Raw genomic sequence first — 26,154 nt, 5'->3', positions numbered from 1 at the left:
CCACTCCCTTGGTATTTTTATGCAACATTGTCTTTTTGCTTTGATCACAACCACCTAAAACCCTTAAGGATACTGAAATTCAAGAAGTGAAATTCAGAGACATTACTTCAGCTGCTGAATCAAACTCATCATAACACTACGGTATTTAAGACTTGAAAAAAAAACTGCTGAAACCTACCCTAGTAAAAACTGTTCCTATCAGGACAGGACTACTTGGGAATAAGAAGGAAAAAGACATCTTTAAGTATATGTTTTCCTTTGTGGTCCTGATAGGAAAAAGGCAATATAATGGTACTTTGCTGCCTCTCACTAATGGTGGCAATTTGGGGATACACCAGAAAAACAGATATTATTCAAGTCAATTCTTTGTAACTTTATGGAGGTGGGAGGTGGCTTCGCTCATGCTGGGTGGCAGTAGCATGTACCCTGTGTGTAAAACAAAACATTTGCATAGGTCTGCAAGCTTTACTGAGAAATTATTATTATTATTATTGTTTTAAAGTTTTGGCTATATATTTCATTCCCAAAGGAGAGTTGATTTGGTGCTTGAGGTACAGCACCTTTTGTTATTTATTAGTGAAATGAAGTACAATACTCCAGATAAATACTGGCTCAAAAAACCTGTTTCAGTCACTTGATTAAAATGTAGAATACTAAAGTTATTCCTACAGAAATCTCTGAAGGGAGTAAAAAATCAAATTATACCTAAAACATTCTAAAGGGAAATAAACCAATTGCCCCCTGAAGGTCAAACTGTATTTGCTATGTTGTAATCCTGTTCACTGCTCGGCTGCAGCTGGACCACGACACTATGTGCATTAATTTCATTTTCTGCATCTCTATTGTGGCTATCTTTCCCATCATCTTCATAGTCTGAAGATTCTGTCCTGTTCTGATGTGAGTGTGATTCCGACAAACCTCCAAATGACTAGGCGCTGAAAGAAGCCAAAAGGGGTGTTCTGACACTTGGTTATCTTCTTGACCATTACCTGTGTCCTTCTCATGAACAACTTTTTGCTTGCAGACTGGACAGGTTTTTTTGGTTTTAGTAGCCAAGGGTCTACACACTTGCAGTGTTGAGCATGGGAACAGGGAAGATTCTGAGCTTGTCTCCATCTTCATATTCATCCAAATATATGACACATACATCCTACTATCTCCTTCTTGAATTTATGTATAGGGAGTTTCTTTTTTTTTTTTTTTTAGACTCCTTGACTCTGATTCTTTTTTTTAAATAAAGATTTATTTTATTTATTTCTCTCCTCTCCCCTCCCCCCTGTTGTCTGCTCTCTGTGTCTATGCAATTTGCGTTCTTCTGAGTCTGCTTGCACTATCCAGCTGCACCAGGAAACTGCGTCTCTTTTTTGTTGCGTCATCTTGCTGCATCAGCTCTCCGTGTGTGTGGCGCCACTTCTGGGTGGGCTGTGCTTTATTCACGCGGGGGTGCTCTCCTTACGGGGCATGCCCTTGAGCATGGGGCACCCATGCTGTGCCTGCGTGGCACCCATGCTGTGCCTGCGTGGCACAGCACTCCTTGCACGCGGCAGCCCTGTGTGTGGGTCAACTCACCACACCAGTCAGGAGGCCCTGGGGATTGAACCCTGGACCCTCCATATGGTAGACGGATGCTCTATCAGTTGAGCCACGTCCGCTTCCTATAGGGAGTTTCTTGAGTTGATTTTTAGGAAGTCTGTTTCTTCTAGCTCTGTGTCTGTCCCTTTTGTGATCAAATGACTGTCAAGATGAGACAGATGCCCACAGTGATAAGGAAGGGGTTGAGGTAGAATTCCAGAGAAGACTCCATTCTGGAACTAAAATAATGTGGCTCCCTTTTTCATATGTGAATCATCTTTCAGGGAATTAGTTGATGACTCGCCAATAAAGAAGGATGGAATGTCAATTTTCTTTAACACCTCAACTGTACTTACGGTTGTTGGATCCCAGGCTAATGAGGTCATCAGAATCAACATTGTGAACTATGGCTGCCTTTAATCCTGCTCTCTGTGCATTTAAAACCTTTATATCAAAATTGCAATCAAGTCTTCTAATTAACACAATGAAAGTCCTAGATGAATTATCTTTTGGTGTTGGAAGCATTATAGGTTCACAGGCATTCTCTGGTTTTGAGTTAATCAGAAAACCCTTTAAAACTTCATCTGGACGTCTGTAACAAAATCCTGCAGGAAGATCATCAACTGTTTGAGAAGCATTTCCAAAATCATAAACTAAAATGTCTTCTTCTATGGGCAGGAGGTTTAAGAATGTAATGAACTGGACAGTCAAGATGGAATAGAATTGTGTGGCTGACAGCATGAGCATTCCTATGGAGAGCAGTATTTCCTAAAATCTAGAAGCCCCTCCCTCACCAGCTGCATTGCTGAAGGAGAAGCCCCTACAGAGATTTCATGACTGAATATCCTCATCAATCCCCAGAGCTCAAGCAGGGAAAACAACACCGAGGCCAGTTCCATGGATTAAAAAAAAACAACAACACATTTATTCTAATAACATATATGCACATAACCACATTCAAATATATAATTTGGTACTATTATGTTAAGCTGTTGCCTTCCTATACCACTGTGTGTTACCAAAACATTTCCATCATCCCAAATAGAAACTGTACACTTTAAGCATTAAATCCTTATTTCCTACTGCCACTCCATACCTGGTAACCTATATTCAAGATTTTGACTCTATGAGTTTCCTTACTCTAAGTATTTCATTTCAGTGAGATCATACAATATTTGTCCTTTGTTGTCTGGTTTATTTCACTCAAAATTATTATGTCTTCAAGGTTCAGTCATGCTGTCACATGTATCAGAACTTCCTTCCTTTTACGGCTGAGTAATATTCCATTGTGTGTATATGCTCTATTTGGTTTATCCACTCATCCGTTGATGGAAATTGGATTGTTTCCACCTTTCTGCAATTGTGAATAATGCTGCAATGAACACCAGTGTGCAAATAACTGTTTGAATCTCTCCTTTCAATTCTTTTGGGTGTATACCTAGCAGAGTGGAATTGCCAGGCCATATGGTAATTCTATAATTAACTTTCTGAGGAATGGTCAAACTGTCTTCCACAGTACCTGACCATTTTACATTGCCACCAGCAATGAACGAGTGTTCTTAGTTCTCCACATTTTCTCCAATACTTGTATATTTTCATTTTTAAAAAATAATAGTCACTCTAATAGATGTAAAATGGTATCTTATGCTGGTTTTGATTTGCATTTCCCTAATGGCTAATGATGTTGAGCATCTTTTCATGTTTTGTGGCCTTTTGTATATCTTCTTTGGAGAAATTTCTATTCAAGTCTTTTGCCCATTTTTAAATTCGGTTGTTTGTCTTTTTATCATTGAGTTGAAGAATTTTTTAATATATTCTGGATATTAAACCCTTATTGGATATGTGATTTCCAAATATTTTCTTCCATTGTGCAGGTTGTCATTTTATTGTCATGATAAAGTCTTTTTTTTTTTTTTTTAAGATTTATTTATTTAATCCCCCCTCCCCCGGTTGTCTGTTCTCTGTGTCTATTTGCTGCGTCTTGTTTCTTTGTCTGCTTTTGTTGTCATCAGCAGCACAGGAAGTGTGGGCGGCGCCATTCCTGGGCAGGCTGCACTTTCTTTCACGCTGGGTGGCTCTCCTTATGGGTGCACTTCTTGCGCGTGGGGCTCCCCTGCGTGGCAGGGCACTCCTTGCTTGCATCAGCACTGTGCATGGGCCAGCTCCACACGGGTCTAGGAGGCCCGGGGTTTGAACTGCGGACCTCCCATGTGGTAGACAGACGCCCTAACCACTGGGCCAAGTCCGTTTCCCGATAAAGTCTTTTGATGCACAAAAGTTCTTAATTTTTTGAGGTCCCATTTATCTATGTTTTCTTTTTTTTTTTTTGGTTGTACTTTGGGTCTCAAGTCTAAGTAACTACTGCCTAAAATCTCAGAAGAGAAACTAAAACCTGTATTCTCTAAAATGCCCTCGGGAGATGTTACAGAAATAGTATAGTCCAATAGCATAGTTTTGCTAAATATTCTCTGGGTAAAGATCTCTATCGAAGCAGGATATAAGATAACCAAAGTCTGAATGATGAATATCAACAAATTCAAACTGCCAAGAGCAGTGGCCAGCCAATTTCCAGAGCCTCCACTATTTGCATGAGCAAACATTCCCTCTGCAGGTTGGGGCTGATGGCATCCCTACCCAGTGTGAGAAGACTCTGAGAGTTAGTTGTGGAGAACAACCATTTTAGACTAGGAAGATTTAATTGAACAGCATAGATGTATTTGGTTGAATACTATTTATGTTAGGAAAAAAATAAATACTTAAAAGTGTCAAAAAAAAAAAAGAAAGAAAGAAAAAGAAAAAGAAAATGAAGCAGAGTTTGGTTTACCCACAAAGGTTCCGAGCCTCTGAGCCAAAGATTTGAACTGGTTGTTGAGAATCAGAGGAATGTAACTGAGAGGCACTGGTGAAAAATATCTAACTTGTACTCTTGGAAGACCAGGGAATAATGTCATTTCCTAGTCTCAGTTACATTTAGAAACAAGTCAACTAAAACTGTTAGTGCAATACTGCAGATTTCTACAGTTGTGTAACAACTTCAGAAATTTTAAATCTTCGTAGCAGCCCCATATCATGAGAATCAAATGAAATGGTACATGGAAAGCACTGAGAACAGTGCCTGACACGTGGTGAGGGCTTAATAAATGCATGTTGGTGTTATTAGTTTTCTTTCTGGGAGAATTAAAAACAGTTATGACAAGTCTCAGAGTTCGATATAGTTTACTAGAAAAAAATTTAAACCATTCAGACATCTGTTTGGGATTTTGTAATGATTCTGACTATTTGAGGCTGGTTGTCATGCAGTCAATATAATTTAATCATACCAACAAATGATGGGGACAAATCTATTATTGCCTCTAATTCTTTACCCAGTTTTAGCTCAACCACATAAACCACATGGTGACAAAAATTTATGAAGAGAATAGATAAAAATAGTTTTTAGATTAAATGAGTTCACCTGATGTTCAATTTCCAGGCAATAATTGCCCTTCAGAAATGCCAGCAGAACAGAAGAAGCTGTAAAGCCAGAGAAATGTGAACATTAACTGAAGAGCAGGGTCAGTTATGATGTCATTAAATAAAACATACACTCACATAACCAGAAACCAAATAGACCATAAAACAACCGATCTCTTTCCATACAGAGAGACCAAATGCTTCCTCCATAAGAGTGAGGACTGATTTTGCCAATCCAGTTGTAGAGTAGATGTTTTCCATAAATTGAATGAGTATAATCTGAAGCGCCAAAGATTTGATAAAAAATATTTTGGAAGCATGTGGAAATATAAAATAATTTTTTAACAAAAATTGCATTGACAAAGGAGTATTGAAACAATTTTTTACATTCCCAATCCTTTTGGAATATAATGTGTTAAGTAAGCTACATCTAAGTGAAAGAGTATAAAATATAATAGTGATTTGTTAAGTTTTATTAAAACTTTGGCTTTACTTCCCAGCAACTGAGAAAGCAAATTCTTCTAATGACTGAATCACAAATTCTTTTATAAAATTAAAGGGGGATATAATCTAGTTTTAGCCAAAAGAAAATTAAAAGTAATTTTGATGCTAAATTCTTGGTCTTTTTAGCAAGTAATTTGGAATGAGTTCAAAGAATCAAATGACATTGCCCTAATAAGACTTCTATTCTTCTATTTATGGGTGAGAGTTCTCAGTGCTTACATATAAAAGAAAAATTGGAATAAAACTGATACAGAAACTGTCTCATTCTGTCAATAAGTAATATCTAGCAGTGGATATATAAATAAATTTTGAAAGGTCCATCTTTCTCTTTAAGAAATGCTTTTCCATTAAACTTTTACTTTTCATGGTTAATAATTAATTATCAAAATGTGTACTACATTTATAATCTTTTGGTTAATTATATACAGCAAAGTAATGTGCAATTCTAATGACAACTAGATCCAGGTGAAAAATTAAAACTTTTAGATGTTTATGAGCATAATAATTAAAACATTTTTAAAATTTCAATTTATATATTTCCTGTGGCAGAAAAATATGATAGTGATCAATAAAAGACTTCCAAGATTAAAGTAATTTATGTAAGATGAAATTATGTGGGGAATACAGTGAAAATATAAATTCAAGGGAAAATAGGAATGCTATAAAATTTCTGACTGCTAAAAAAGCGAGTTCATGCATTCTTAAAAAAGATGATGGAGGGCGTCAAATCATGGAAGTATTTAAATTCTTGATGGGAACGGATGCAGCTCAGTGGTTGAGCGCCTGTTTCCCATGTACAAGGTCCTGGGTTCAAAACCCTGTACCATGCTGGGCCATGCGCCTCAGCAGAGTTGCAGCACCTACTCTCTGGTTCATTGAATTTACCCAGGTCAGTTAACAGGGAGGTGAAGATAGTCAACCACCACACCAGGGAACTGAGAGTGCCTACAACTGCAAGCAGGAGAATCGCATCCATCAGCCACGTGGGATCTAAACCCCATCTCAATTTAGCGGTACACTGGACATCACCCTCCTAGGGTCCACAGGATGGAGGAATAAAATATGGATTACAGTGGACTTGCTGGTATTCTACTATAGAACTATTGTGACTCTAGCAGCGGAAGAAATTGTATCATTGATGTGGAGACAGTGGCCATGGGAGTTGCTGAGGGCAGGGAGAGGGAAGAAGAGATGTGCTGTGGGGCATTTTCGGGACTTGGAGTTGTCCTGAATGATAATGCAGGGACAGATGCAGGACATTATATATCCTGCCATAACCCACTGAATGGACTGGGGGAGAGTGTAAACTACAATGTAAACTATAATCCATGCGGTGCAGCAGTGCTCCAAAATGTATTCACCAAATGCAATGAATGTGCCACAATGATGAAAGAGGTTGTTGATGTGAGAGGAGTGGGTGTGTGGGGTGTGGGGGGTATATGGGAACGTAATATTTTTTAATGTAACATTTTTTGTGATCTATTATTTAAAAAAAAATAATTAAAAAGTTGAAAAAATAGGTAACAAAATAAAATAATAAGATAAAATTTTAAAAAATACCCTGTACCTCCTAAAATAAAATAAAAATAAAAAATCAAATTATTGGATATATTTAAAAGAGACATATAGCAGTTTTAATTTAAAAAGTCAATTTTATAGTAAACCAGAAAGTATTTCTTTTGCAACTACCTAAAATTTTGGTGGTAGACTTATAAATGTGTAAAAGGTGGATAGTTTTTCAAAATAAATTCGGTCAATATGAAGCAAAACATTGAAACACTGTTGCAGAGCTCAGATGGGCGTCTACTCTTGGATATTCAGCCACTGCCATGGAGTATGAACATACCATAGCACAGAAAGCCCAGTGTGGACTTCTACCAGTGTACTGGAGCTGAATTAGAGGAAGGGAACTAATTTGAATAGTGAGCCACCCCAGTTGGTATCTACAACAGATTGCCTTAGCAAAAGAACAGGTGGGAGCAGATGTCAAACCACAGTGTACAAGCAGTGACTGGGAAGTGAGAAAGTGACTTTCAAGAACCTGGCATGATGGGACAGAGGGAGAGGAGATGGTAAGCAGTTGGAGTGATACGGTTGGGGGGGTGGTATTGGCTTTGGCCAACAATGGAATGTTCTCCATACATTCAGGTCTTCTCCCTGTCCCCCATATACCGATGAAATTGGTCTTAAAATTCACTTATTATGGTTCCTCAATGTACTGAACTATAAAACAGAAGCTGTAATGTGATGTAGTAGAAAGAGAATGAACTTTAGATATAGAAGACATGGGTTTGGGTCCTGGACTCCGCCCCTTATCTTTAGGGAAGTAATTTAGTTTCTCCAAGCCTCAAGTTTCTAATATGTAAAATGGGGATGATAACAACTGCAGAATGATCCAATGACAAAATATATGTAAATGCTTTATAGACTGGAAAGAACCAAACATATAGCATTGCATAGCATCCACACAAGCCTACAATAAGAATTGGCACACATACACTAAAAAGAACATTATTCACCTTCTTCAGAAGATTCTATGCTCTTGCAACTCTAATAATATTTTTGTTTTGGAGAGCATAGAACTTTGAAGGTGGAAAGGTCTGTAGAGATTGTCTAATCCAACTCTCATGTTTATATTAAAAGCTGATACTCGGAGACGGTTAGAGACTTATCCAAGGTTACACAGCTAGTAAGTGACAAGATCAGGATGCAACCTGAGCTTTCCTAGTGCATAATTCTGTACTCATTCTACTTTGGTATGCTACTTCTTATATTTGATTTCTGTCTTGGAGTGTAACAGATGGTATTTCTGTTCTATCATGTGATTTTTTTTTCCCAAAGTGTTTCCGCTATGGTTAAATCTTCTTCATTGGAAGTAAAAGAGCGATGTCTACTGCGTAGTCTCAAGCGGGAAGAGAGGTTTCTGCTATGTAACAGAGTCCTTGCCCTCTGGTTGTTGGGATAAAGAAATCACACTGTTAGAGACAAGGGAATGGCTACTCAGGGCCAACGGCAGCTTCAAAATATGTAGCCTTCTTGGAAGCACAGGTCTGAATCTTGGCAGGGTCAACATGAGAGCTTAACCTTTTAAGACAGATAAATTGAGTTCTTGGAATGTCACCGTTTGGCAGGTTCATCGGGGTCTTTCAGATGAGCCCCTTCCTAAGTGAAGCTCGGTCTGCTTTGCATCAACTCTACACAGTCTCGAGATAATCTCAGACTGGATCTTCATGAAGCTAAAGCCAGCAATAGGAAATTCAGTCTATCAACTCTTTATTTGCCATGGGAGAAATTACTATAATGTTATTGCAGCATTATTTATCTTCATGAAATTTGAAAACTATCTACACATCCCAAAATTGACATGTTTAAATAGAGTATGATCAATTCATAGGAAAGAGTATTGTGCAGCCAATGAAAACTATGCTTTCTTAGAATCTAAACATCTTGTCTGACTAATTTAAAAAAAGAATTAACTTATTTTTGACATATGTTGGCACAATATTGACACAGTCTTGGTGAGATTTTATATGAGCCCCTTTACAATGTTTCCATCATATTAAGTGGCCCTATTAAGTGTCCATCCTGTAGCTTCTTAACCATGACTACAATAGAAACTTCTGGGCTCTAGTGGGATTCATTGGGGAGGGGAAGAGAAATTTAAAAACAATCTAGAAGTCGGTTTTTAAAAAAGAAGCTTTTAAAATGGAAATCATCTTAGATTTAAATAAGCTATGAAGGGAAGTGGACTTGGCCCAGTGGTTAGGGCGTCCGTCTACCACATGGGAGGTCCGCGGTTCAAACCCCGGGCCTCCTTGACCCGTGTGGAGCTGGCCCACGCACTTTGATGATACGCGCAAAGAGTGCCCTGCCACGCAGGGGTGTCCCCGCGTAGGGGAGCCCCACGCACAAGGAGTGCACCCCGTAAGGAGAGCCGCCCAGCGCGAAAGAAAGAGCAGCCTGCCCAGGAATGGTGTCGCACCCAAGGAGAGCTGACGCAGCAAGATGACGCAACAAAAAGAAACACAGTTTTTCGTGCCGCTGACAACAACAGAAGTGGACAAAAACAAGAACATGCAGCGAATGGACACAGAGAACAGAAAACTGATGGGGGGGGGCGGGGGGTGGAAGGGGAGAGAAAGAAATAAATAAATCTTTAAAAGAAAGAGAAGAAATTAGATTAGTGATTATTGCAAGGCTGAGGGGTTGGGGGGGAAAATGGTGAGTGACTTCTAATGGATAGTGGGGTTTTTTGGGGGGGGCAATGAAATATTCTAAAATCATGATTATGGATGCACAATTCTGTGAATATACAAAAAAAATCACTCTTCTCTGATTAAATGCAAGATCACACACATTGGGAATTGAGCATTTGCTTCTCTGAACTTGAAAAGTTTGAGTCGTCTGAAAACCAAGATTTCAAATGAAATTTGAAATGGAAATTGCATACCTGGAGTTGTGAGCAAATGGAGAAAATACCCAATATAAAATAGACCAGAAATATATAGTGTTAATTTTTAAACCATCAAATGATGAACAACAAATTTGATGCAATTAAATAAACTATATATAAGCCATTCTGTTATATACTTCTATTATTTTATAGAATAAAATAGAATTTTATAGTATGAAAAGCACTCTATGTTATACTTCTCCCATAAAATTAATTTAAAATTTCTCACGAAAGTCAATGGAAAACCATAATTTGCTTGGCATTTAGCAATGCCAGCTCTGTGATTACCTTTACCAACTGCTCCTGATGTGCTTATCAGAAGTGGATACAATTTTGCTATATCCTCTGCTTTAGCCAGGGGAAGGAAGACGTTTCCACATAATAATCACATCCTTATAGAAATCAAAAACGTATGTTCAAGCCCTGGTGGTCTGGTGAACATAAACTCATAAAGGGTTTCTTGATTCATTGTCATCATTCATTTTGTTCACTGGAATAACCTAAATTCTACCAGGTTATACAATGACAGATAGCTTTTTCATAAAAGCATATTTTACAAAATATTGAAATGTAGCCTATTTCTACCTGATAAATGCCTGGACCTGTAAACTTTGAACCCTCATTGGCCTTTGTTGCTTGTGACCTTGTTTAAATGATTAATGTTCTTTTAACAACTGCAGGCTGCGGAAGGCAGCAAGCACTCACTCTGCACAGATCCTTCATTCTGGGCAAAATGAAGTTGTTCAAACACAAGACTGCTAATCATATGTGCCCTCGCACCCAGGAGTCATATCGTTTTTTCAATTTCAGTTACCTTACTAACAAACAGTAGGCATATTTGAGATACAGATTTATTTTAGTTTAAAAAGTTGGCAAGGGCTCTCACCTTTTTGATTTCTGGGGAAAAAATAGTGAACAGTATGTTGACACAATTTATTCATCATCTCCAAACACAAAATGAATGGATAACCAGGATTACTTTATCACACATTTTTAATTGGTATTTTTTTTTATCACTGTTTGGTGGCATTTTGTACCGCTTTGCTAGTATCATCAAGGTTAGTCGTCAGTTACATCATTACTGAGCTATGTGAAGGCTCACTGCCCCCCTTCTGCATCCCACCTATCCACTGCTGATAACCATCACTGAAAACTATCAAAAGCCTTTATTTACTAGAAGTCAATAGAATTACTTTCAGTGACTAGGTTGGATGTTTCTTAACTAATTTCGCTTTGGAAATGGTAAAGACATAATTTTTTTTTCCTCATTGGCTTTATACCAGCCTTGAAAACAAAAGCAAAAGGGAAAAAAAAAAGTCTACTGGCCTACAGAATGTTTTATGAGTCCAACATCCCTGAAAAGGTAAATAGGAATTAAATAAAATGAAAAGACTTCAGCAACTTGCTTAGCATACATCATTACTCTCATTGGGTAAAAAGATATTTGCTTTTTCTGAGAACAAATAAGTTTGATAAAATACGTCGTCTTTTGGCTCTGGATAGGAAGATCCTGGTTTAGGGTTAGGGGAGTTGGGGGTGAAGAGGAAGTGATGGGGTTACCCTATTAGGGATAAGGAGAGCAACTGTGTTTTAAAGAGCTAATCTACCTTTAAATCAATAAATTACTACATCGGCACCACAGACAAGGCATTTCCTACCTCACTTAGGATCCACATTGTGATATGTAGGTTCTTCATTTAGCAATTTACATAAAATATTAATAGACGTAATTTTTTTCTCTTAATGGTCCCCAGGTTAAAGTTGAAAATACCAGCTTGAGGTTGTGTCAAGATGTGGTCATACTGAATGTCATTTCCACGTTTTCCAGTAAATCATTTCATTATCCATAATAATAATCTTCACTGGTTTTACAAATAATTGCTTTGCTCAACTTAAAGGAAGTCTGATTTTCATTTGCTATCTACATCTACATTCTCATAGTCTTTTTATAGATTTTTTTAACAAGTTATCAGTAGAATCTTCCTTCACTGAAACATAAGTGAAAGTTTTATCTATCTTGAGATATCCACTAAAATAATTTATTGCTGGGGAAACAAAACCTTTTGTCTCAAAATATATTTCTTCCCGACAGCTGTGGTATTTCAGGGAAAGCACCAAAGCTCTGACGGTCTGGACTGCAATCAACCGTTCTTAGGAAATTTTACAGACTTTTAATAAGATATCCTCAAATAATTTATGGGGAAAGGTTTTGAAGTGAAGAGGCATTGTTTGGCAATATGTTCTTCCTCTAATCTCAGGAAATTTAAATAAAAGGGTGCTCATTTCCTCTGAACTCAGCAGTTCTCCTTAAAAAAAAAAAATTAAGAAAAACACCTGCTACAGCAGCCCCCAAACATTGTTTACTTGCTTCAAACTAAATTGTGCTAAAACAAATAAAACAATGGCTTCAGCTCTGTTAAAGGCTTCTCTTGTAGGCTTCCTGGCCTGTGCCAGGGTAGGAATCACCACAGAGGAATCCACAGCCCAGGGTGGTTTGAAAATCACCAGAAGCGCGTCCTCGTGTGTGACAGAGCATTCTGCTCCCTTGAACCAGGGGCTCTCAGCCTGCCCTACATGACGCACCCTCTCCCGAGTTGTTTTCTTGATATTAGTCTTCCCATTAAAGCTTTGCATTCATTTTCTTTGATTTCCCACCATTTTGTTTCAGGTTTTTGTTGTAGTGGTTGAGTTGGTTTATAATGTTTTCTTACCTAAATAGAACTTTAAATTCTCATTGCATGTATTTACGATGCTTTTATTTCACCATCTTTAGGATGTTTCAACATTCGTTCCATTTGGTTCATGCCTGGGCAGGAGATGGACTAGGTCAATGGCTCTCGGGCTTTGATGGGAACACAGATCACCAGCTCAAAAGGCAGGCCCTGGCTCAGTAAGCCTGGGGCAGGGCCAGAAATTCTGCATCTCCAACAAGCTCCTGAGTGATGCCAATAGAGCTGGTCCTTGGAACACACTTTGAGTAGCAAGGACTAGTTGATCTCAAAGGTTCCTTCAAACTTCACATATCATATTCTGGAGTTCCAACAGGGTTCCTATAGGGTCAATGGAGAGCCTATGAGTTGGCCCAAAATCCTGATCAGAAAAGTTTTAAAAACCTGGCAGCCACATATATTGCCCTTCTTCAGAAAATGCAACAAGGAGAAGAAAAGTAAACCTAACAACTGATTAGCAGGAATTTTAAGGTTGAACATATCCTTGTCTTATGTCAAGAGAAAATTTTTTATTCATTTTTGTGCTTTCTCTTTCTCCTCTTCTCCTTTCTTCCAATCACCTTGACCCCTCCTCTCCCACAGTTAGGCAGCTCCTGAATTTACATAAATTTTGCTTCCATTAATCAACCACCACTCAGACACTGGCTATACTTTTAAAAGAAGAAAGAAGATAATGAGCGATGCCTCTAATAAGATGCACACCAATTTTCTCAAACATAGCTGTGTTTCCAAGGAAGGATGGGAGGAAAAGTGGATTCATCCTATACAGTCCCAAGATGGCATGATGCTTCAGCCAGGAGTCTCCTTTCTCTCAGATCGCCTCTTTCCTAGATCATTCGTACTGTATCAGTGGCCAGGGCTGGACGATTCTTAAACGTTCAGCCAAGATACGAATTGAAATTTCCTCAAGTTTAAAAAATAATTGATGAGCTAGAATCAATTGTTGTGGGCTGGATTTCATGGATTTTCCTTCTTTTCTCTTTAGGGTAAAAACTATGCTAATTTAGAAAGATGGAAAACTGATACCTTAATTTTCTGATATCTCTGTTTCCTTTTTTTTTCCCCAAGAGTGTAAATCAAGGGTCATTTTCTCCATTTTCTACTTCATTTTGGAGATGAATATCTAATTTAACGAAAGAAAGATTTTAAAATAGTCATATTATGTTAGGTAACTATGAGTGTAAAGAATTTTTAAATCTTTCAAGAAATTGCTTTTTGTAAAATTCCCAAAATCCATTTGCATACCCTGAGCCTTGGGTCAGATCATTTGAACTATTTAGGAACCAAAACAACTAACTTCTGGCATAAATTCAAAGGCCTTCAGCAATAACAACAAAGCAAACAAACAAAAAGAGAAGGGGCCAGGGAGCAAGGGAGGGAAGAGCAGGCTAGAACCAAAGCATTTGTCTCAGGGAAGGTCTCCCTTTAGAGCTCTGAGGGAGGATGGAATATTCGCTTAGCCAGAATAATCAATCCAGTGATCACAAGTGTATCTGGTGTTGCAGACAGATCATCGCCTGTCTCAGTTATTTCTTGCTGCATAAGAAACTGTCCCAAAATTTATTGGCTTAAAACAATTGCTCTTTTTATTATCAATTTTGGGTATCGGGATTTTGAGCGGGGCTTGGCTGTTCCATGCGCTATTCCCCTGGGTGCATCCAGCTGGCAACTGGGCTCATCTGTAACATCCCAGATGTCTTCACCTACGTGTCTGGTGCCTTGGCAGGGATGGCTCTAAGGACAGCTCTGCTGGGCCCGTTGTCCCAAATGCCTTCAGCACGGCAGCCTGACTGTTAGACTTTTTACAAGAGAGGGTGTTCCAATGAACAAGTCGGTTTTTTTTAAGATTTATTTTTTATTTATTTCTCTCCCCTTCCCTGCCCCCCCCCCGAGTTGTCTGCTCTCTGTGTCCATTCACTGTATATTCTTCTGTGACCACTTCTATTCTTGTCAGTGGCACCCGAAATCTGTGTCTCATTTTTGTTGCATCATCTTGTTGTGTCAGCTCTCCATGTGTGTGGCACCATTCCTGGCCAGGCTGCACTTTTTTTGTGCTGGGTGGCTCTCCTTACGGGGTGCACTCCTTGTGCATGGGGCTCTCCTACACAGGGGACACCCCTGCATGGCACGGCACTCCTTGCACGCATCAGCACTGCGCATGGGCCAGTTCATCACATGGGTCAGGAGGTCCTCGGTTTAAACTCTGGACTTCCCATGTGGTAGGTGGACACCCCATCCGGTGGGCCAAATCTGCTTCCCTGAACAAGTCTTTTAAGACCCAGTTTCAATGGTCATATATCATCACTTCCCTGTACTCCATTGGTCAAAACCTGCCCATATTCACAGAGAGGAGACATAAACCCCACCACATAAAAGGAGAAGTAGCAAAGAATTGGTCGCTACCTCTAAAAATTGCCACACCCTCAAATCTATGAAATATTTCTAGAAATGGTGGAGGCTACCATAGTGAATGCAGTCTCAAACAAATAGACCTTTTCTCTCAGTGTGTGTAAAAATGGACATATTTGAAATAAAAATTGCAAATCCATATTTACCTTCAGCATACACAATCAATCCTCTAAAACTTTTTTACTCAATTTGGCAATAATTCAGTTACTCTTTTAAGATTACTTATTACTGGCATTTTATTCATTATCACCTACTTGGTAAACTATATAAATACTAGTAGCCACTGTCAACTGCATGACAATAAGTTATAATTCTTGCTAATAACAAAATACTGTTAGTTTATTGTACAATATTTTTCATGTCAGGGTTTTATTCAGTTCCCCTGAAAAATAGATAACCAATGGTTTACAAAGTATTTTGATATCTATTACATAGGGGCACTAGTAATTGATGCTAGTAACAGTAGTTACAGTTTGTTTGGATAAACAATATCTGTGCCAGATACTGTGTTACATTCCTTAATTAAAATTTCCAAACTCCTACCTTCAATTTTTCAAGTAATCTATTAAAATTTTAATATTGTTCACTTGTAAAATAAATCAAAATCTAGGAAAGATTTTCTGAAAGGGAATGATATAAAACGAAGTTCTTGTTCTTTTTAGTTGTTCACTGTGTGTATTGCTCTTCTCTGCTCTGCCGGCCACTAAAATTTGCAAGTAGTTAATACAATTAAATAGGCAACAATCTGAATAATAGAGGGTCAGGAACATCTGGGCTCATCAGAGAAAGCAGCACCCTTAAACTATCTAAACTGTCTAAACTAAAGGTACATCTTACGCATCTGATCCTCATAGATGATGTATTCTGGATAATCTTTCTCTAGCTTTTTACATGTAGGCCAATTATATATAAATACGCTTGGAGAGTGACTGATAGTGAATATGGGGTTTCTTTTGGGCATGATGGAAATGTTCTGAAATTAGATACTGGTGATGACCACACAACTTGGAGAATATATTAAAATTCACTGAACTGTATGCTTTACAAGGGTGAAATTTTATAGTATGTGGATTACATCTTAATAAAAATAAAAATATACTATGACTAGCACATGACTGTTATGGAGAAATTAGGAAAAGGTATTTTATTAACAATGGAAAACATTAAAAAATACTCTAACAAGTAATTATATCCAATATGCTGTAGAACACAATCTAATTTATATCTCAGATATGTGTGGTGACAGTACCAGCAATAGTAAGGTATTAAATTCTGCAGTCAGGGAAAATGAATAGTGAGATAATCTTTGCCACTTGTCCCCACTTACTATCACCACGCCAGCCACACTCCCTAAACTGCTCATTAAAATGTCATGGGAAGACTGTGACCCAACCTCTTCAGCTCTGCCCTAAAAAAAGACTACCCAATCAATATGTAAACTCAGAATCCGTTTTATTGACCATACAAAGTAGTGTTTATAATACTATGAAATTCATCTGAAGCCACAGAGCAAGCCCACACAGCCCCACTGCACTGCAAGCTGCTGCTCGTGGCTGTTAAGGTTGGTTGGTTGGTTGGTTTTATATGAATAGCCTTTTCTTCCCTTTCCACCATTTCCATAATTTTATACATTATCTTAAAAACAGTTTTCTATTTGACTCTTCACTACCAAAGGACCACAAAAATGCCCTTCAGCAGGAGTGGGTGCAACTCAGTGGTTGAGCGCCTGCTTTGCATAGACCAGGTCCCAGGTTCAAGCTCGGTACCTCTGCAGAAGGAAGATTAAAAAAAAACAACAACAAAACAATGCCTGCCAGGGTTCGTACTTACAGAATATGACTGTTACCAAAATACCGAGATAATACACAAAAATATTATTTAAATTCCAGATATATTAATAACTTGGTAAGGTACTTGAAGTCAAAAAATACTAGGGCTGTCGCTATAATGCAATAATCCCTTACCACAGTTTTCCACAACAAGATTAGCGCCCAGGTTTTCACCCCTGGAGATCAATTTGCGCTGGATCTTGCCTCTGAAAACCGCAGATTACCGCGCTGCGGGGAGAGCTGAGCGCGTAGCCCCAGGCCTCACCGCGAAGCAGCCCGCGGAGGGCCCTGCTCTGAGATCCGCGGGGGGCCCTGCTCTGAGATCCGCGGGGGGCCGTGCTCTGAGATCCGCGGGGGGCCGTGCTCTGAGATCCGCGGGGGGCCCTGCTCTGAGATCCGCGGGGGGCCGTGCTCTGAGATCCGCGGGGGGCCGTGCTCTGAGATCCGCGGGGGGCCCTGCTCTGAGATCCGCGGGGGCCCTGCTCTGAGATCCGCGGGGGGCCCTGCTCTGAGATCCGCGGGGGCCCTGCTCTGAGATCCGCGGGGGGCCCTGCTCTGAGATCCGCGGGGGGCCCTGCTCTGAGATCCGCGGGGGGCCCTGCTCTGAGATCCGCGGATTCAAGACCCGGAAGCGGGCGGGCCGTGGCGCGGGCTCCTGCTGGAAGCGCCCCCCTCTCTCCTGGCAGCGCCCCCCTCTCTCCTGGCAGCGCCCCCCTCTCTCCTGGCAGCGCCCTCCCTCTCTCCTGGCGTTCTCAGGCCCCTGTTGGCCGAGTGCCCTGTGATGCCTGGAGCCCTCTGATGTGTCTCTCTGCTCAGGCTGTCACCTCTGACCGTGCCCTCTGCTCCCAAATTAGTCCTCCCATATCTCTCCATCAAAGCTCCTATTTCCTCGGTGACACTCCCCCTCCCCCCACAGATGTTAGACGAGTGATTTAGAATATTTACAAGATGATGCTTTGAAAACTGCACAGCTCTATATAGATGACCTTTAAAAAACTTTTATAACTCATGTATCAATTGCTGATACTCAGTGTGGTTTATTTGCAAAGCAAAAGAGGAGGCTTATGGTGATACTTTGGCCCAAGGAATTACCCTGTAATGGTAGAATGCAAATGGGAGGAATGTTTGGGAGGATAGGGATTTTCAAGCCATCTATCCAACTATAAATCACAGCATATAGGTTATCTGCTCTGTGATAGTGTTAAATATATAAGGCTTCTGAACTTAATTGGTTTGTAGTTAGAGGCTGAAATTTGCATCTTTAAATGCTAAACTACTTATTGTTGGATGGGTACTACCCATGTGGCTTAGAAAATGTTGATAACTCTTACATAAGAGCTTTAGGAGTTTCTTACTATATTTGTCTAAAGTTTATTATTATGTTGGGGCATTCATTTTCCAAGGGTGTTCCTTCTACCTAGGCTTTTTTTTTTTCTTTGAGCTGGGGAGTGAACCCAGGGACCTAGTAAGTGGGAAGCCAGAGTCCAACCACTGAGCCATATCAGCACCCTGAGTTGGTTTTTTTGCTTGTTTGTTGTTTGTTTTTAAGAGACGACTGGAACCAAACCCAGGACCTCCCTTGTGGGAAACTGGTACTCAACTGCTTGAGCCACAGCCACTCCCTACCAGGCTCTTTAAATTGCCTAATCCACCAGGCGCTGCACCTTAGTTTATCGAGAAAAGACGCTACAAATAGCAGAAACCTTCCTCGACTCCCACCCAGGACATTTGCCCAGATTCTCTCTTCACTTGTGTTCTGGTTTGAGGTCTCAGATTCTCGGCTCTGTGTCCATGTTCCAGTATATGCTACTCCTATTCTATTTGAAGATCCCTTCTGGCTTTTGAATTTGGGATTTTCACGAGATTCTAAACACTTCCTCTTTCTCTACCCCCACCCCCAATTCTGGTATCCCATTTAGTTTCAAATGAGAACCTGCAATTACATAGAACTTTACAGGACCTGCATAGTTTTATAGCAAAGTTGTGGTAGAATTCAAGCGGGAAGAACCTTAATTCCAGCACTAGTAATTGTTACCTGAGACAATAATTTATTACATAATGGATTATTTAAATTCAATTTTGCTGGAACAACCTGAGAAAATGATTCTGTTAAGACTATAAACACTGTTTTACCGAACCCAATACCAGAAACATGACATATTCCTGAATGTCCTAAAACAGAATGGCTATTCCATGGTTGGGTGTTTGATGCCTCATATGTTTTAACTTCAAGAGGTGAACTATATGCACCACTGAAGCCCACTGGGATACTGCCGTGGAAATAAAAGAATGGCCAATTTTTAAAAAATAGAAGTGATACTTCCTAAAACAAGGTAAATTTAGCCACTTTAGACTTGTCCTAGGAATCTTTACAGAGGCAGAATTTTTAATGTAAGATGACATTTTTATTGGTATTGTATTTTATGTATGCCTGGTTAGTGTGAATTGCATTTACGGGCTTATACAGGAAGTCTAGATTTGTGGTTCTATACATTTGAACAAATTGGCTTAAACCTAGCTATCTCTAGACAGACGTACTCAGAAGAAACCATTGTTCTCTCCTGATCCAGGTATTTTCTATTTTCAAGCGGTGGATACGGTCAAAAGCACTTGGCATCCATACAGCCTCTTTCAAGTGAATTTTTATATACTGCAGAGGCTGGAAAGTGGCAACACCACTTCCTAGACAAACTTGAAGTCAGGACTTCTGGATGTGAATTCGATTCTCTCCTGTAGATGCACCTGTGTGAGATCTGGAAGGCAGCTGTGAGAAGGGCCATCTTACCACTACTTTGGCAGAAGTTTTTGCCATCACAGTTATGAAGACCTTGGGATTTACTGCAGCAGGTTAGCTGGGAATGGTCTTTAAATTTGTGAAGGTCCGAAAGCAGTTGCAGGGCTGTGCAGTTGGCGTCCTGATCCCAGATTATAGCTCCAGGCCAGGAATTTTTAAGTCAACAGGGACTCTGGATTCTCACCTTTCTGATTGGGGCAGAGGTGGCAGCTCTCCTGGTGGGTCAGCTCTTAGGTATTGTTTTGGGGGGTTATTCTAGAAGCCACACCCAAGTATTTAATTCTCTGTATTAAATCACTTGCTGCTTAAAATAATAAATTAACCCTGTTTCCTACAACTAAACTCTGGTACATTTTATTTTTGCAGCTGAAAATAAATTTTTGATACTTTAAAATAGTATCATTTTCATTTCCTTTTTAAAAATCAATTTTATTGGTACATATTAATGAAGCATACAACTCAACCAAAGGGTACAATCAATGGTATTTGGTATACTCACATAGTTGTGCATTCATCACTTCAATCATTATTAGAGCATTTTGTTATTCTGATAGTAATAATAATAAAAAACAAACTAGTAAATGAGAAAATTCTTCACCTCAAACAAAAAACAGACACACAAGAAAATTCTTCACCTCTCAGTCTTTCTTCATTTCCTTTTTAAAAAAACTTTTATTATTCTTCTCCCAATCCCCCATCCTGCTGTTTTGCTGTCTGTGTCTATTTGCTGTATGATCTTCTTTGTCTGGTTCTTTTTATTGTCTTCTCGTTTTCTCCTCTAGGGTTCACTGGGATTCGATCCTGGGGACCTCCAATGTGGAAGAGGGGTACCCTGTCTCTTGCACCACCTCAGTTCCTAGTTTCTGCCATGCCTCACCTTGATTCTCCCCTGCATCTCTCTTTTGTTGTGTCATCGTCTTGCTGTGCCGCTAGCCCTGCAGGCCTGTCTTGCCTTTACCAGAGGTCCCAGGGATCAAACCTGGGTCCTCCCATATGGTAGACAGAAGCCCAATCACTTGAGCCACATTCACTTTCCTCTTTATTTCCTTTTAAGAGATTATTTTCCTTTTTCACTCTTATCTTGGACCATCTATATAAACGATATTAGAAAGCCCTGTCTTTTCTTATAAATAACCTACATTATCTCAAAAAGGTAAAATTTGTTCCCAAGCTAATGCAAGGGTTGTAAATGGTTGCCCAAGGGCCCAATTCAGCCTACAGATACATTTTGTTTAGTCTGAACAGGGTTTTTAAAAATTCCGGAATTTATCATGTATATTTAAAAATCAAGGATTTCATATTGAAATGTGGGTTTCCAGCTTAAAAAAAAATCGGAAGATCTGGCAAGACTAAGCCCACATATGCACCTGGCAAGGTGCATGGCAGCAATGGGCTATGGCCGAGAAGTTGGCCTCTTTAAGACGCTACTAGCCCCACATCACTCACTTTAGTTACCGAGGGGCCCCATAGGCATCTGAGTTTGCAACCCCTGAGATCACGGGAGGCTTCAGGGCCATCCCATGAAAGGTTGTGAAGAGGAAGGATGAAGCCCTGTAGTTTCAGCCCCCTCATCTCCCTTCCAGCACCCTTGGGGGATCTTTTGGAGTCATTCTTTCCCTATCTCTCAAGGCTTCTTCATTTGCTTCCTGTTATCCCAGAGGAAAGTCATCTGACAGTGTGTGACTCACATAGCATCCTTTGCATCTGCAGCTAAGAGAATCTTCACTGAAAGCAGTGAGTCTTGAATGACAACATTCCAGCAGTAGGAGGTATCTTCTCGGCCATAAGCCTTCACATCACCATTCCACCTATTCGTAAGGTTGATCTTGGGCACACGGTCCATATAAAAGCTTAGGGAGTGTGTATTCTTAATTAGAATCAGGGTGCTTTTTTCCTCAGTGTGGACATAGCTACAGTGAAACATACTAGCTAGTGAGCCTTCAGTGTTGAAAATGACTCATTAAATTTATTGGCTCTTTGAAGTCCAATTCATGGCAAACTCTCATGGTTATAATGCCAAAGAAGGAAGTCAAAGTCATTCAAGTTGTGTTTTTAATGGGGATTGATATGCTTTTATGAAAGGGACTTTGTGGAATTTTAAAAGGACATCCATTTCTCTTCTTCCTAAGTACAGTAACCTTGCTCTGGCCCTCCGAGGCTACTCAACACCAGTGTGAACTCGCTGCTCTCTCATGAACTGCACAACCCATCCAACAAACTATTCTGACTTTTTCACCTACATATCCAAAACTTTCAGTTATCCAAGAGAAGAAAACATCATTATCCAAAAGTCTTTCGCATAGTGGTTCTATGGAAACCACTGACCATATAAAGGAGAAACAAGAGGCAGCCAAAGTTTAGATTGGGGCATTCATCTTTCCTTCATGATAAAAAGTTAAGTTGGTGACTGGGGAGCTCACTACACGCTTCATTGGCAGAAATGCTCTCTTTCTGCTTGGAAGCGTGGGCCCTTCAAAAGTGACTCCCCTTGCTAGCATGAATAAAAACAATATCATTTTCCCTGATAGTCACTGAATTGAAGTGAAGGATTATTTATTCAAACTTTTGAAGCATGAAGCAAATGCAGCCAGTGTTTACTGGGTCTTTCTTAGAAACCATAAGTCAGAAAGAGATAAGAGTTTATGAACAGGTCAGCAGGACGGTTCCCACTTCCCTGTGTAAACCACACAGAGCATAAAGTTGCGGCACCAGCCTCTGAATCACCTTTCAAAAGGCAATAGTTTCAGCTTCTGCACAATCCCATTACCTTTTCTTTCTTCACACTATTTATATTTATATATATTGAATTATTCCACTACTGATGGCTGATGAAAGGCCTTTTTACTACTTCCAAACAGTCAATGTTGTTACTAAGGACCATAAGTTGAAAAGCCTTTAATCCTCACCCGTCTGCCAGGCCCACGTAACATCAAATCCCCTCACATCAGCACCCGATTGCTTCTGTGAGTTTCACACATTCCTTGAGACCTGGCTTGGTAACCTGCCATCAGACCTCCTGCAGGGGAGCTTCCAGGCGAGTTATCTCCAGAGCTGCCAAAGCATAAATTCAAGTTAATAAAAACAGATGTGGAAGGTGAAGCTTAGCAACTGCCCTAACTGGTTCTGTTACTTTCTTTCGTTTAAACACAGGCCCTTCACTACATCTCAGTCATCTTCTAAAGCCCACAAGTTTTCTTATTTTCTGTTAAGCTCCAAAATATATGGGTTGACTTCCTCTGGCTCATTTTAGGTTGAGGAACTGTATCTGTTTCCTATTGCGGCTGTAACAAATTACCACAAACTTAGTTGTGTAAAACAACAGAAATGTATTTCCTTACAGTTCTGGAAACCAGAAGTCTGAAATGGGTCTTAGGTGTCTAAAATCAAGGGGTCTGCAGGGAGCCTCCACCAGGAGGCTCGAGGGGAGAGTTCGTGTCCTGCCTCTTGCAGTTTCAGGTGGCTGCTGGCATTCCTTGGCTCATAGCCTCATCATGCCAATCTCTGCTTTTATCAGCACATTGTCTTCTCTTCTACAGTCAAATCTCTCTCTGCCTTCTTCCTATAAGGATACATACGATTGCGCTTAGTACCCTCTGGATAATCCAAGATAATCTCCCCATCTCAAAATTCTCAGCTTCATCGCATCTGCGAAGAACCTTTTGTCGTATAAGGTAAAATTCACAGGTCCCAGGGATTTGGGCATGGACATGTCTGGGAAGTCATTATGCATCCTACCACAGACCCCAAGTGTGAATTAATGAAAATTACTATTATTTCCTTCTAGCAAGTATGTTTTCTTTTTTAAACTTGGATGTTCAAAAAACACAATGCTTTTTAAAAATAGTAACTCTCTAAGGGAAAATAAATCAATTCTTAGAATCTTGTGGGCTTCTGTAAATGGGTGCTACCCTAAATTCTAAAGGTTTTGATATTTGGATCTAGAAAAAAATTTTAAATTCAAAGATATCCTCTTCCCCCTTAGTTCTCAGAATGTGGTTTCTAAATTGTATTTCCCTCTAAAATGACCCAGGGACTCCTCAGAGAAATAGATGATTCCAGATCTATAAGATAAGCCTGAAGCACCTTTTCTTCTAAGAGAATGTGGACACCCTCAAAGATTCTTGAGTCTCTTAAAAGACTCAAGAGATGATGTGGAAAAGCTTCCCCTGGCCAATAATCAAAATGGATTGAAATAAATCAAATGTATTTAAATCCATGAGTTTAAACTGATACTTAAAAAGCACCTCCCTTTATCATCTTTGGGGGACACTTGAGAATCAACTCATTATTTTGAAATTCGGTAAATAAAGAGAAAGAATTAAGCATTAATCCTGCATTTTGCATATGGACTGTATCCTAGAGTAATCAAAGAGTTGACAAGAACAAGTTTCTCTTTATAGAATTATTTTGCTGGTAAATAATGAAGGAATGATAGAAAAACAAGGCAATAAATTCATGTATTGTGCAAGTCAACAAATTAATGAATCTAGATAAGGATGATCCATGACCACTAAAATCACAACTAAAATAAGCAAGCATATGTGACTCATAGAAGAATACACCTACATACTACTTAGAAAATATCCTACCAAGGCAAATTATACCTAAATCTAATCAAGCCTCTAGATCTAATAACCTGTTTACAGGAAATTAAAGAGAGAGAGAAAGAAGTTGAACAACACTAGGTAAATGCAATTTGTAAAATCCAGACTGCGAGGTATCCTACAGGATCAAAATTGCAAGGAAAAAGAAAAAGATGGATCAGGGATTTATAGATTAAAAGAGATGTAAATGACCTATCCATCAATCACAATAAATAAATTATGGAAACAAACTGTAAAAAACTATTATTAATGAGATAATCATGAAACTTTGAACTCTGACTAGATATTTGATGATGTTAAGGAATTATGATTAATCTTTTTAGGTAAGTTAAGTTGAGAAAAGAATCCTTATCATTTAGAATTACATACTGAAATATTTATAGATAAATGATATGGTGTTTGAGATCCACTTCAAAATAATGACGTAGGGTGGTGGACTTGGCCCAGAGGTTAGGGCATCCATCTACCACATGGGAGGTCCGCGGTTCAAACCCCAGGCCTCCTTGACCCGTGTGGAGCTGGCCCATGCGCAGTGCTGATGTGCACAAGGAGTACCCTGCCACGCAGGGGTGTCCCCCGCGTAGGGGAGCCCCACGCGCAAGAATGCGTCCCATAAGGAGAGCCGCCCAGTGTGAAAGAAAGTGCAGCCTGCCCAGGAATGGTGCCACACAAACGGAGAGCTGACACAGCAAGATGACGCAACAAAAACAAACACAGATTCCCATGCCGCTGACAACAACAGAACCTGACAAAGAAGACGCAGCAAATAGACACAGAGAACAGACAACTGGGGTGGGGGGAAGAGGGGAGAGAAAAAAATAAATAAATAAAAATAAATCTTAAAAAAAATAATGAGGTAGGGTGAGAGCCGATAAATGAAGCAAAATTGGGCATAAATTAACTTTTGAAACTGAATGATGGGTAGAAGAATTCATTACACTGTTCTCTCCACTTTTGTATATGTTTGAAGTTTTTCATATTTGTGTTTTGGTTTTGAGGTAAAAACTTGCTTTTAGCTCTAAGATTGTTCAAGGACATTTTGTTTTAAGTTATACACAGTCAAATGTCTTTAACTGCAGTGTGTTGGACTCTGACCCTATATTCCAAAATTCCTCATGGACTTGTTAGTAGGGAGCACAAGATTGTGAGTTCAGGAATGAGGCACTAGCTATCCATTCCATGCACCTTGCATTCAGTGTAAATTTTATTTGAATTCCCCACTGTGTTTTGTTATGTATTAGGGCTAGTCACAAGGTTTCAACACTCCATAGATCCTCTCAAGTTCATAGATTGCTCTTATTATCTCTTCTCAAATATCATGATATTATTCAAGGCTATACATTTCAGATTGGGTCTCACCCCGTTTTACCTTGGCACTGGAGAGAAAATCACAAGCAAACTTCAGATCATGCACACTTTTATTCGGAATAATAAAGTTTTGAAACTAACAATTTTTCAAAATAATAATGTGTTTATTAAACTGTAATGATCTTCCAGCTAAAGAGTTAGCTGTCTCTCAGTAGTATACTACTCAGTAAATCAGACCCAACGCTTTGGAGTCATTATTGATGTCCCCGTGTGTGTGATGTTGGTTAAATATTTTTTGAGTGGTTACTATGCTCCAGACCCTGAGCTCACCATGAAGAACGTCCATGAAGAAATCAGCCTGATGGGAGACGTGCATAAATGAAGCATGCCTGGCAAGAGCTCGGGTGGAAGTCCCCAAGTTCTCCAGCTTTTGCGGGTCTCCTTTCCCTCCTTGATGAATATTGTCTGAATCCCCATCCGGTGTGACTGTAGATGGCAT

General features: G+C 39.6%; 1 pseudogene; it reads right to left on the bottom strand.

Moving 5' to 3' along the window:
* Positions 1-748: 748 nt before the first annotated feature.
* Positions 749-26,154, bottom strand: LOC101415581 (E3 ubiquitin-protein ligase RNF13-like; annotated as a pseudogene).

This window comes from Dasypus novemcinctus, chromosome 10 (genome assembly GCF_030445035.2).
Source record: "Dasypus novemcinctus isolate mDasNov1 chromosome 10, mDasNov1.1.hap2, whole genome shotgun sequence".
NCBI classification, from domain to species: Eukaryota; Metazoa; Chordata; class Mammalia; order Cingulata; family Dasypodidae; genus Dasypus; species Dasypus novemcinctus.
The sequence above is the reverse complement of the archived record's forward strand: the minus strand, read 5'-3'. Positions and strand labels throughout refer to the sequence as shown.